General features: G+C 40.2%; 1 protein-coding gene across 2 annotated transcripts in view; it reads left to right on the top strand.

Annotated features, from left to right (window-relative positions):
• TMEM164 (transmembrane protein 164) overlaps positions 1–14,046 on the top strand; it is a 146,921-nt gene that overhangs the window by 34,732 nt on the left and 98,143 nt on the right. The gene's annotated exons all lie outside the window — the stretch shown is intronic.

Below are 14,046 nucleotides of genomic sequence, written 5' to 3'. Positions count from 1 at the left end.
GCATCCGATCCCATAAGTCATTCATTTCATGCTTTCCTAGAGTCTGACCATTTATGGTTTCTTATAGAAAAACAATATTCCATAGTATTCATGTACCATAACTTGTTTAGCCATTCCCCAGTTGATGGGCATTCCCTCAATTTCCAATACTTTACCACTACAAAAAGAGCTGCTAGGAATATTTTGGAACATGTAGGACTTTTCCCATTTTTAAAAATTTCTTCTGGATATAGTTCCAAAATTTGGAATTGCTGGGTCAGAGGGTATGAACAATTGTATTGCTCTTTAGGCATAGTTCCTTATTGCTCTTCAGAAAGGTTGGATCCATTCACAACTCCACCAGCAATGTATCAATGATCCAATCCTCCCACTTAACCAGTACCAGGAAGTTATAAAGAAGATCTATAGAAGACAAAGAGCTGCTGTTGCTTTTTAGGGAATCTTTTGGGTCCATCTGAAGGGCACTGTAGGCTGATCAGCCCTGCTAGAGAGCTGTGGGGCATCTTATCTCCTCTTAGCCACCTTCTCCCATAGCATCTTTCATTTTTTCTTCTAATCACTTTTATTTCTCTGAACCGTCTTTGACCCTGGATGCTTCACATCACCAAGTTTTTTTTTTTTTGCAAGGCAAATGGGGTTAAGTGGCTTGCCCAAGGCCACACAGCTAGGTAATTATTAAATGTCTGAGGGCAGATTTGAACTCAGGTCCTCCTGACTCCAGGGCCCGTGATCTATCCACTGTACCACCTAGCCGCCCCCATCAAGTTTGTTTTTAAAAAAATATTATTTTAGTCTTCATTCTTTTCCTGTTGTTCATCCTCTCCAGTGCCCTGGTGGTTTCTTTGGCTCTTTTGGTTGTTTGTTTTGCTATAGTTGTGATAGTCTCTTCTTGGTCTATAACTGTTTATGTTTTTCATAAGTTCATAGATTTGGAGCTGGAGGGGATCTTTCAGGTCATTGTCCAACTTTCCTTGTTCTATGTTTTTTTCCATAAATATTTTATTTGTTTTCCAATTATAAATAATAATAGTTTCTACCTATTATTTTTTGGTAAAATTTTGAATTTTACAATTTTCCCCCTAACCCTTCCTTCCCTCTCCCCTCACCCTCCCAGAAGGCAGTCTGATAATCTTTACATTGTTTCCATGCTATGCATTGATCAAAATTGAATGTGTTGAGAGAAAAAACATATCTTTGAGGAAGAAATGAAATATTAGAGAAAGGAAAATTATGTAGTACATAAGAATTTTTTTAAAAATTGAAGGTAATAATCTTTGGTCTTTGTTTAAACTCCATAGTTCTTTCTATGGAGGACACTCTCCATCACAGATCCCCTAAAATTGTCCCTGATTATTGCACTGTTGGAGTGCAATTAAGGTTGATCATCATCCCCATGTTGCTGTTAGGGTGTACAATGTTCTAGTTCTGCTGATCTTGCTCAGTATCAATTCATGCAAATTTTTCCAAGCTTCTCTGAAATTCCGTCCCTCCTAGTTTCTCATAGAATAGTTGTGTTCCATCACATACACATTCAGCAGTTTGTTCTGCCATTCCCCAGTTGATGCTCAATTTCCAAATTTTGTCACCACAAACAGGACTGCTATCAATATTTTTGTACAAGTGATGTTTTTACCCTTTTCCATGATCTCTTCAGGGAACAGATCCAGTAGTGGTATTGCTGGATCAAAGGGAATGCACATTTTTGTTGCCCTTTCGGCGTAGTTCCAAATTGCTTTCTAGAAAGGTTGGATCAGTTCACAGTTCCACCACTTGTTCTATATTCCTTACCCCCTGAAAACTCGAGATACGATGGAAGATCCTTTGAGAAAAGAAAGGAACTGTCTTCTTTCTCTTTCCCTTGGACAATAGGTCTATTTTTCTGCACAAAACACTTTAATTTCAAATCTTGCCTGTGGAGCTTACTACATATGTGAACCTAAATGGCTAAATCCTTTCAGGCCTCAGTTTCCTCACCCATAAATTTAGAGGGTTAGACTAGCTATTATTTGAAGTCTTTTAAAGGGCTAGATTCTGATCCAGTATGTGACCTTGGACAAATCATTCTCCTTGGACCTCAGTTTCTTCTGTAAAATGAAGGGATTGGATTCAATGACCTCTAAGCTGCATTCCTTTCATCTTTAAAGCTATTGTCCTCTTTGTGACTGAAAAGTGGAGACTGACTAATGAGCAGAGTTCATTTTTCCCCTCTTTCTCCATTTCCCCATCTTTTGAGGTCTTTTAGGCACCGTTCTGACAGCTCTCTTGTCCATTTAAGAGAATTTTTCTCTTTTCTCTTTATGATAACTAGTAAGATACCTTTTTTCTATTTTTCCAATTACATGCAAAAATAGTTTTCTTTTTTCCCAACTGATGTTTTCTTTTTCCAAATACATATTATGAAATTTTTCCAACCTTTATCCACATGCATATGCACATTTATGAATTTTATAATTTCCTTCCACCCTTTGTTCCCATCCCCAATCCCTTGGTGGCGAAGAATCTCATGAATATTTTACATATACATTTGTGTTTAACATGTTTAAAGATTAGTCATTTTCTGTATGAGAAATTAGGACTAAGGTAAAAGAAAGAAAATCCTGAAAAAGGAAAGAAGAAAAACTTTTTTAAAGTGAACATAGTGTTCATTCAGATTCTGTTAGGGGTTTTTTTTGTTGTTTTGTTTTATTTTCTTTTTTTTCCTCTGGGTATGAATAGCATTGTCCATAACAGGTCTCCTAGGGTTGTCCTAGCTCTTTGAACTGCTGAGAAGGATCTTCATCCATCAAAGTTGATCAACTTAATGTGTCAATGTTCTCTTGGTTCTGCTCCCTTAACTCAGCATCAGTTCCTCGAATTTGATCCATACTTCTCTAGAGTCTCATTCATGTTTTCTCATGGAACAATAATCATCCATAACATTCATATAACATAACTTGTTCAGCTATTCCCCAATTGATGGGAATCCCTTCAGTTTCCAATTCTTTGCCACTACAAAAAGAGCTGCTATGAATATTTTGGAATGTGTGGTACTTTTGCCATTTTCTATGATTTCTTCTGGATATAAGCCTAGAATTGGTATTGCTGAGTTAAAGGGTATGATTAGTTTTATTACCCAAAGATAGTTTTCAACTCATCCTTTTGCAAACTTTTGAGTTGCACATTTTTTTTACCACCCTCCTTTCCCTCCCCCCTCCCCATGGCAGCTAACAGTCTGATATAGGTTATGTAGGTACAATCATGCTTAACGTATTTCTCTATTATTATTCATGTTGTGAAAGAAGAATTAGAACTAAGGGGGAAAATCATGAGAATGAAAGAAAAAACATAACAGTAGGTTTAAAAAGTGAACATAATATGTTTTCCTCTGCATAGAAGGATTTTTTTCTTGACTTGTCATCCCATGGATATAGTTATTTGCACCATGGCCCCAATTTATCTACAGTATCTGTTCATTTTCATCCCAATCCAAAAATTATGCTGCTCTATCTTAATCTTAATTTTTCATTGGACATCTGAAGATATCACTTTTGCTTTCTTTCCTTTAAAATAAAATGCACAGGAGGAAAATATTTCTTAGACTCTTGGTATTTTTTATTCATCTTGCTAAGATCATAGATATAAAATTGAGCTGGTGTTCATCAGGAAAATCTCGTCCTGGGGTTCTCAATTTCCAGTACGAGGGGCTATGTTTAAAGATTATATAAACCAGAACTATTGGAGGATCCAATGCTCTGTACTTCTAGGTGCTGTGGGGAGTATTTGTAGATAGCCTTTGAGACTAAAGCCACAGAACTCTAAATAGCTGTTTGATGGCATTAGAAAACTTGGGGACACATGAGTCGGGTATGTATACCTCTCTCCCCTTACAGATGCCTCTTCTACATTCCCTCCCTTCTTGTCTTTAAGATATGCTGGGATCAAGAAAAGAGAAATTAGTACCTTAGGGTCCTCTAGTCTGTTCCTAACAGACTAAAAATGCTTAAAATTCTTAAAATGCTCCTATGGATGGCATGTTGATTCTTCCTTATAGGAAGAGAACTCATTTGTATGTGAATAACTCCAGTTTATAATTGCTAGTGTCAAATTTCTTCTTGGTAAGCCATATATAGGCTCATAGAAAAGAAGAGACGTGTGTCTGGAAACACTTGGTCACATGTGGTTTGTTGGCAAGAGAACAGAAATCAGTTCAGGTACTTGTGTCCTGCAAATTGAACACCAGGAAGTGGAAGGACTATAGAGGACTAAGGGTGAAACACCTGGCCTCTGATTCATTACTGACCTTTTCCCTTCAGAAACTAGGTCAGTTTTGTCACTGTGTTTGCAGATGATTGTTCCTCTAGATCTTGCCCTTTTTCTTCAGCTGGCAGGTGCAGTAGGGACTAGGAGAGAACAGGAACAAGTGACTTAGCTTTCTGACCGTTGGTTTTTTTCTGGGCGCTATCCTACCTGAGAAGAACATTAGCTTTGGAGTCAGAGGACCTAGATTTGAATTCTGTTGGCTAAATCACTTTCCCTCCCTGGACCTCAGAGTAGGTAACTTTGGAGGTTCCTTCCATTTTCAGATCTTGGTTCTTAGATATGTCTATGGGCAAATTACTTCTCCTTGGGCCTCAATTTCCTCATTTGTAAAACAAAAGATGACCTCTGAAGTCCCTTCTTGCACAAGATCTATGATATAATGATCATGGGCAAGTCCTTTGATTTCTCTGAGCCTTAGTTTTTTTCCTTTTGGTAAATAAAAGAGTTAAACTAGATGACACATATATACATATACATATATATATATACACACACACATATATATATATATATATATATATATATATATATATATACATATATATATATATGAAATCTCTTCCAACTCTAAGTCAGTGATACTATAAAGAATGTCCTTCATTCTCAAAGAAGACCATGATGTCAGGGAGGTGATGCCATGATATGCAAATGTGTTGGGTTTAAGTGTATGGGGGAGTACTGTGCTAAGTCACTAGCCTCACTTTCTCTTCTGGAGCCATCTGGGTCCAGTGGCCAGATAGGGATCAGAATGACTGGAGATGGTCCTGGATTCAGTAGGAGATCTTGACCTTTTCAAAACTAAGTCTTTTCTAGTTCAAGTTTGACTGAGACAACAGCCATCAAGTCATCATCAGTTTACTACATAGTAGGAGTGGAGAGGCTGTGAAATGGCAAAGAAGACTCTTGAGTTAAGCAGGTTTGGACCCAGGAGAAAATAAGAGAGAGAACCTAGAAAAATGTTTCCCCTTTTCCCCTCCCTTTGCTTGATTGTATGGTGAGCAGACTTGGTTTGAAATATAACCAAGAATAGCCTTCTTGATCTCCCTTGGCTAGCTAATAGGGTGAATTGGCTCTTTATGGAATCATAAACCAAAGATTTTGGAACTGAAGGGATCTTAGAAGTCCTCTGGTTAAGGCTCCTCAATTTACAGAGGGGGGAACTGAGGCCCAGGGAGGGGAAAGGACTGGCTTAAGGTCATACATAGGATCCTTGAGCTAGAGCTTGTTGGGACTTCAGAGGCCATCTGTTACAACCCCTTCCTTTTAACAGAGGAAAAAAACTGAGGCTCAGGATGGGAAAATTGTTTTACCCAAGTCACAAAGTTATTAAGTGCCAGTTATTCACAGTCTGTTCTAGCTTCTTATACCTCCCAGTCTCTTACTGAGGCCTGTTGTCCATCTTTTGGCCATATTGCAGCACATTAGCAGTGTCACAGGAAAATGGAACATAAGACTTTTCATGAACTAATTTTTAGATTGTATAGAAGGTAGATTCCCTATGGCTGTGTGTGACTAAGATCTTACAGGTTTTGAGTCTAGTTCTTTGTCTGCTAGGCCAAACTGCCTTTCCCCATTCCCATGGCCGTCACTTAACTTCTCTGGTCTTGGCCCCAGTGTTCAGATTAGTGTCATCGTTTACTTGTTTTTCAGTCTTATTGACTCTCCATGACCCTTTTTTGGAATTTTCTTGACAAAGATACCGGAGTGGTTTTTTTCTCTCTGAAGCTCATTTGACAGATGAGGAAACTGAGGAAAACAGCAGGGTCACACAATATCTGAGACCAGATTTGAATCTAAGTCTTCTTGATTCTAGACCCAGCACTGTTTGCCGCTTAGTTGCGCTGTGAGCACCTCCTCTTTTCCACTATTTCAGATAGGCTTCACAAAGCCATGATTTACTCTGCCCAAGCAGCAATACCTGTGTGTTTGCCCTTCCCCACTCCTTCTTTTATTTTTGGAATTTTAATCACCTCATAATCTGCCATTACTCCTGGAAAGGATCAGTCTACTCTCTATGGCTCTTGTCACCATCTCTGTAACTGGAAAACCATGTTAAACCTCTCATTGGCTACCATTCCCCTACGTTGTCTCTCTCTATTAAAACATTGCAGGCAGGGGAGTGTGTGCTTCTGTTTTTGTGTCCCCTGGGCTCAGCACAGTGCCTTGTGCTTGAGAAATGACATTTTGTTCCTTCAGTTGCCTCTTCTGTAAGACGGAGCCAGTGATACTTGTCCAGGTTGTGTGGCTGCGATGAAACAATGTATATAAAATACTTGAGCATATGTAAGCACTTGATAGATAAAGCAAAGCTCTGTTCAGAATGTCAGTTGTTACGATTTTTAAGGTAAATGTAGGAGGGAGATCTGAAAAGCATTTAGTTTCTTATTGACTGATTTCATTATTCCTATCCTATCACCCTAAAACCAAATGCAAGGTCCGAGATAGCGTCTAGTCTCCATTTTTATAAGAAAGCAACTCAAATGTTACCATGTGAATGCTTTCTGGATGATGTGCATTAAGAACAACAACTCCCGTTTCAATAGCACTGTAAGTTTGGAAAAAGTGATCTCCTCAGAACGATTTCTAAAAATAAGAGAGCCTTTCAGAAGAGCAAGTGGCTTCATTGGTCATCGAGGTCAATAGATGCCTTTCTGAATCTTTATCTCTACAGCATTTGACACTGTTCACCACCTTTTCTTTTTGGAAAGGTGACACTGCTCTGTCTTGGTGCTCCTCCTGCCTGTCCAAGCACTCTCACACACTTTTGCTAGCTCATTGATAAGATCAAACTCTGTTCTGGTCCTCTCTGTGATCTCATCAGCTTATCATAGATTTGGGTCTGTCTGTGCAAGTGATTGCCAGATCTAGATAGCAAACTCAGGTCTCTCTATTATTTCCCATCACTAGCCACCTGCATTTCAGCATCTTAAATTCAATTTGACATGGCATAACATCTCATAGAAAGACCTTGCAAGTTGACCACAGCCAAGAGCCTCAGTCCCCAACCAGAGCCATTGAAGTGACATTCTTCTGCCAAATAGGCTTGACTAGGTGAACCATGCAAATTTAACACTTCTGTTCCCTATTAGGAAGGAAATAGACAAACAGCCTAGACATGGAGAATTCTGCCTGACAAGACTGACATATCTATTTTCTGCAGTGACTGGGCCCAGGGCCAAAATGACAGGCCAGAGCCTGTTTAGCTCAGATGAGATCTTGGTTGGCTAAGGCCAGGAGCGACTGGAGAGCAAGACAGTGGCCTGCAGTGTTATTTAATGAATCAATAGGGGTACACAGGCATTAAGGGCACAGTCGGGATGTCCTGAGATCATAAGTTGTGTCCAAGTCTTGTGTAGTGAAAAGAGGAGAGGATGGTTGTTGTTGTCTTTTTTCCTTGAAGAAGACCAGGAGTTCAGGGAGGTGATGCCATGACTTGCAAGTGAATTAGAATTGAGTGAGGGGGCACTGTGCCAGGTCATCTGCTTCATTTCTCTGGGGAATATAAATAGGAGTTGTTTCTATTTTGCCCAGAAACCTTGATGGTCTTCCACTCCCAAGTTGATTTTTTCTTCTGTGCAAAAAAAATTATTCTTTGCTTCATTTCTTTCTTATCTGCCTTAATCACTGATAAACCCTGTGGGTCTTGCCCTCCCAGTCTGACTTTTTTTTGACTAAGTAAAAGTGATCATTCTTTACCTCTTTACCTCTTCACTTTCTTAGCTAAATTACTGAATGGGCTTTGCCTCTGTCAAACTGAGACCCGTTAAAGACCTTAACTCAAAAGTCCAAGGTCTCCCACTGTATCCAGGGCCATCTCTAGCCTTCTGAGTGAAAAGAAAAGATTAGGAAGAGAAAAAGAAATATCATTGAAAATAACTTCTCAAATGCAATTAAGGATCTGGGAGCCATCATCCCTCACAGACTTTATAAATACAGCTTTAAAACATCTTTCACAGAATTGAAGGAAGACCTGAAAGAACAGAAAAATATTCAAAACCTTTTGCTTGGAAGGATAGGTTAGAACAACACTCTCTTCTTTCTTTTTAGAGTCTCCACTCCTATAATGGATATCCGATTAGGACTTTAGTAGAGAAGACTAGATGAACAAAGTTAGACTAGTTGGATTAAAAGAAAATTTTGAAAAGTTTTTTGCTCAGCTGAAATAAATGCAGCTACAAGCTGAAAAAAAGAAGGAGCCTGGGAAAATAGACTCTGTGTGACAGATCTCTGATGAATGACTAATATCCCAAAGCTACAGGGGGCTGACCAAAACTCTTAAGATTAAGAGTCATTTCCCTCATCAAAGTCTTAAGATCAAGAGCCATTTCCAGTGTTTCTCAATAGAAGAAATACAACCTGTAGCTAATAATTAAAGCAATAAAAAGTCAAACAGATCTCACATCCACAAAAATAGAAAACAAGTTAAGAGATTGGGAAAACCCATTGTTGATTGAGACAAGAGAAAGCAGGCATGTTGACATTCCTGTTGATAGAGCTGTGAACTGGTTTGTCCATTATGGAAAACAATTGAAATTATGCAAGACAAATGACAAAACGGTTCCTATCTATTCTCTGACCCAGTGATTCCATTTCTGGGTTTATACTAAGAGGAAGTTATTGAAAACTAGGAAAGATTTAGCTGAAATAAGAGATTTTCAGCAGTACTATCTGTAATAGTAAATCAAGGAAACTGGGTGCCTAGTGATGAAAGAATGCAATAACTGGACAAGTTGTGATATTTGGATGAAACAGACTATTACTACATTCATAGAAAAGGTGAATGGTGCAGTGGATAGAACACTGGCCTTAGAATCAGGAGGATGGGAGTTTGAATCCAACCTCAGACACTTTGTTGTTACTAGCTGTGTGATCTTGGGCAAGTGACATAATCCTGATTGCCTTACATCCAGGGCTATCTCTGGCCACTGGACCCAGATGGCTCTGGAGGAGAAAGTGAGGCTGGGGACTTAGCACAGCTCCCCTCACTCCAATCCAATTCATGTGCTTGTCATGGTGTCACCTCCCTGATGTCGTGGTCTTCTTCAATAATGAAGGACAAACATTATTATCATTATTATGGAATAATGCTGCATACCCAGAGCAGAACCCCAAGGGCATTTGTTCCAAGAAGCAGCACTTCTACCACAAAGATGGGAAGGATTTATAGAATGAATATTATCAACAGTTTTCTTCTTTTTTCTAATTTGGCCCTTCATTGGAATACCTAGCAGAAGAGGGGGGAGGGAGTCACTAATGAATAAAATGAAGGTTGGTGTTTCTTTGGGGATTTAACCGTTAGCCTTTGTATAAATAGAAATTAGTAATACTATGGACTAACAATTCTGATGGTCTGGTTTTGGCTATTTCCCCAGTATCTGAAACATGGTAGGTGCCTAAAAAATGTGTGTTGATTAGAAAATAACATGGAATGGAGATGCTGAATTTGTAATAAGAGTCACTCACATTTATGTGCCTTGGGTGGCAAGGAATGCAGGAATTATTATCCCCATTAGAAGGATGGTGAAACTGATGCTCTGGGAGATGTTAAGACTTGACCCTCAGCCCGGGAAGTGTCTCAAGTGAAATTTGAACCTAGGACTCTTTATCTGAGGCTACAATATTGCACTGCCTTTCCCTTGTGTCCCTCCATTGCCTCTCCTCTGTGACTCAGTTTTATCCTCTAGGCCCCTAAATGAAGGGGTTCCCAAGGCTCTACCCTTAAATTCTCCTCTCCTCCTGATGATCTCATGCTCTGCCAGGCTCACTGTTATTCTTATGACACTTTCCAGACCTCTTTCCCAGCTTCTGCCCTATTTCCTGTCCTGTATCTCCTGCTATTTCAGGTAGGCCCCCACCCAGCCCTACTGACTCGATTCTTGGTCATCTTCTCTCCACCTACCTGCCTTACTGGCTGGCCATTTGCACCTGGATGTTCCCCTGACTCCTAAACCTGTCAGAATCCAAACTTCTCTCTCCCCACAGAACCTGCCCCTCCTTGGAATGGATCTACTGTAATCAACCTTGGTGATTTGATCATTTTCTATTTGGAGCTGGACCAAGGACCCTTTGACCCAAAAGACTCCTCCTCTACTTGGCTTTTTAATTGGGGAAAAGTGCTGCTCATTGGAGCATATGTGCATTTTGTCCTTGGGGTTCTTCTCTGGGTAGGCAGCATTATTTAACAGAGGTCTTCCCATAGTTCTTAGAATCTTCATATTTACCTTTCCCTAGGAGTGTAGTAATTGTTTTATTTATCAATCACAACTTGTGCAGCTTGTCCATTTTTCCATTCCTGGGCACCCAGCTTCCTTGATAATGTACTCTACCTACCTCCTTACTGCCAACCCTAACAGAGAGTGAAGAGAAACAATGTGATTGACCACTTAGAGCCAATACATACTCACAAATCAGTCTAAGACTCTTGCTGTGGGAGAAAGGAAGGAAGAAATTCAGGAAGGCAAGTTGAAGGGATCCTCAAGACCATCTTGTTTAACCCCCTTATGTTACATGTGAGGAAACTGAGAACTTGAAGCGATCTGTTTGTTTAAATGCAAAATATTTCTACATTAGTCATGTTTGGTAGAGTAGTAAGAGAAAGAAAAAGAACATGAGGAACAATACATTTCAATCTGCACTCAGAGTTCATCAGGTCCCTCAAAATACCATCTGGTTCTCCCACCCTCACCATTTTATAGTTAGGCAGTCTGAACTCCTTCAGAAGTAGAGTGACTTAGTCCAGGTCACATATAGAATCATTGATTTAGAGACAGAAAAAACCTTCAGAGGTCATCATGTTCAATTCTCTCCTTTTACAGAGGAGTACACTGAAACTCAGAGATAGTGTGATTTGTCCAAAGTCACAATAGATGCTAAGAGAAAGAGCTGGGATTCCAACTCAGGCCCTCTGATTCTAAACCAATCACATTTTGGTTGCCCATGGATTAGGCCACATGTCTTGGGGATAAAGTTGTTTGTGATTGTTTGTCCTTCATATTCTAAGAAGGCCATGACTTCAGGGAGGTGATGCCATGACAAGTACATGAATTGGATTTGAGTGGGGAGTGCTCAGTCACCAGCCTCACTTCTTCCTCCAGAGTCATCTGGGTCCAGTGAACAGATATGAATCAGGATGACATCAGATGGCCCTGGATGTGAGGTAATTAGGGTTAAATGATTTGTTCAAGGTCACACAGCTAGGAAGTGTCCAGTGTCTGAGGTCAGATTTGAACTCAGATCTTCCTGATTCCAGGGCCAGTGCTTTATCCATTGTAGTGTCATCTAGCTGGGGACAATATTAAGAGTTTGACTGTAGAGAATCAAGTATGTCAAACTAAATCCTTGCCCTCTCCCCTCCATTGTGTTGCCTCCTCATCAGAGCACCTTAGTGGCATAGCTTTTCTGCATCCTATTCTAGCAAATTACACTTGCTATCTAACCTTATCTTTAGCTCACATCTCTCAGGCCCAGAATGAGTCATGATCCCCAATTTTCGTAGATTTATTTGGTCTCCAAAGAAAATGGGGTCTCTTGCCCCAGAATCCTCTGTGGCATCCATTTGCCTTGGTCCACAGTAGGGCTGTTTAAGAAGCAAGATAATGCTTCAGTTTACAACCCCCCAGCTTAAGCTCAGTCTAAGAAGTATGGTTTCAAAGCAGCTTCTGGTATTCTACCCACTGTCTCAGAGGCAGAGAGTTTCTCAAATCATTTCGTTCAGCCCTCTGGTTTTACAGATGGACTTATGACTTAGGAAATGAAGGCACAGATAGGAAACGTCTTAGGTGGGATTGGATCGAATCTAGCCTTTCTGCCTCCAGAACCAGTACTCTTTCCATTAGCCTATACTGCCTCCTGTTCATCCACTCTCTCCTCACTTCCCTGTTGCTTTTGACTTTCTTCCCTCTCCCCATCCTCTCTTTATCAACCCACCAATCTCTGAGACTCAGGATCTTAAAGTCGCCTTATTTCTGTCCTCAGTATCGCTACCTCTCCCAATCAGTTGCCAAATTTTGTTGACTCTCCTCCCTCCACAGCAGTTACCTCTGTCCCCTTCTCTCATTTCCCTCCTTCCCCAAGCCTGATCCTCTTTGAGTGATAGTGTCCATTGGTCCCTTCCCCTATGAGACAGATTCCTGGGATTTTTCCTTTTCCTCTTGGACAAATCAAATTTCCTTTGGTGGGGAAACCAGGTGGTTCTCCCTTCAAGTTCATGGTCTGATAACTGTTGTTGACTTTAAAGCCAGTCTTGGAGTTAGTAAGTTCAGGGTTGAAATGTCCAGGGAAAGGGTGTGTTCGTGTGCTAATTGCTCTGTTGGCCCTAGGTGTGTGGCTAATGAGCTTGTAGAGGGGGTATGAGTTCTGAGTGCTTAGGGAAAGTTTCTTCTGACTCTATCTCCTTTACCTTTGAGAGAAAGATCATCATCTAATGGGCCTAATGCTCCTCTAACTTTGAAGGAGGGCCCTTTTGCCTTCTAGGTCTCTACCCAGAGAGTTTGAGAGCTTTGAGGAAGGAAGCCAAGAGTAAGTGCTTCATCCTTCCATTCAGAATGAAATAAGCAAGAAGGAAAGAGACTGAACAGTCAGTAATGGGAGGTGGAAGGAAGAAGGCCTGGGTAACATACACACACACACACACACACAGAGAGAGAGAGAGAGAGAGAGAGAGAGAGAGAGAGAGAGAGAGAGAGAGAATAGGGTTCCAGCAGAAAGGGATTGTGGAATTGTTTTGTGTGGGGAGGAGGGGACAAGACCTGTGATTACTTTAGTAAAAGGAACTCTCTTAGTGAGGAAACTTCTCCCATTAGAGATAGCCACCTACCCTGTGATTAGAACTCTAACACTTTAAATCTTGAGATCAGAGTTGAAAGAGGCCTCAATGGCATTTAGGCAACTCTGTATATAAAAGAAATCCCCCCCCCCCCATATTGTGCCAGACAGAATCCATTTGAAGATTTTCAAGGAGTGAGAGCCTGCTTCCCCCAAAGTTTCTGTTTTCATTTTAGGGCAACTCTGTTTCTGAAAAAGGACAGCTAGGAAGGGAGCAGAACCAAGTATTGTGAGTTAATCAATCTTGATGGATGAAGCTCCTCTCAACAGTTCAGAGAACTAAGAGAACCCTAGGAGACCTGCTATGGACAATGCTATCCTCATCCAAAGGGAGAAAAACAAAACAAAACATCCCTATAGAATCTGAATGAATACCAAATTCACTTTTAAAAAATTTCTCTTCTGTATTTCTTTCCTGTCTCATGGTTTTCTTTCTTTTTCCCTTAAGTCTAATTCCTCATACTGAAAATGACTAATTTGTAAACACATTAAACACAAATGTGTATGTACAATATTCACCTGACTGTTTGTCCCTGTGGGGAGGGGAGCGGGAAGGGAAGGTGGAAGTAAATTATGTAACTTAAAAATATTCATATGCATGTAGTTGAATGCTGAAAAACTTTTATAACATGTAATTGGAAAAATAAAATTTAATATCAATTGGAAAAATAAAAAGGACAATTAGGTGGCACTATACTGGGTAGAGTGCCTGTCCTGGAGTCAAGAAGACCTGAGTTCAAACCCTGCCTCAAACATTTACTATCTGTGTGCCCCTGGGCAAATCACTTCACCCTATTTGCCTCAGTTTCCCCATCTGTAAAATGAGCTGAAGAAAGAAATGACAAACAACTCCAGTATCTCTGCTAAAAAACCCCAAATGGAGTCACTAGTCAGACACTACTAAATGATTGAATGACAAGAACT

The sequence above is a fragment of the Macrotis lagotis genome, chromosome X, assembly GCF_037893015.1.
Source record: "Macrotis lagotis isolate mMagLag1 chromosome X, bilby.v1.9.chrom.fasta, whole genome shotgun sequence".
NCBI classification, from domain to species: domain Eukaryota; kingdom Metazoa; phylum Chordata; class Mammalia; order Peramelemorphia; family Peramelidae; genus Macrotis; species Macrotis lagotis.
This window is presented reverse-complemented; position numbering and strand designations above follow the sequence as displayed.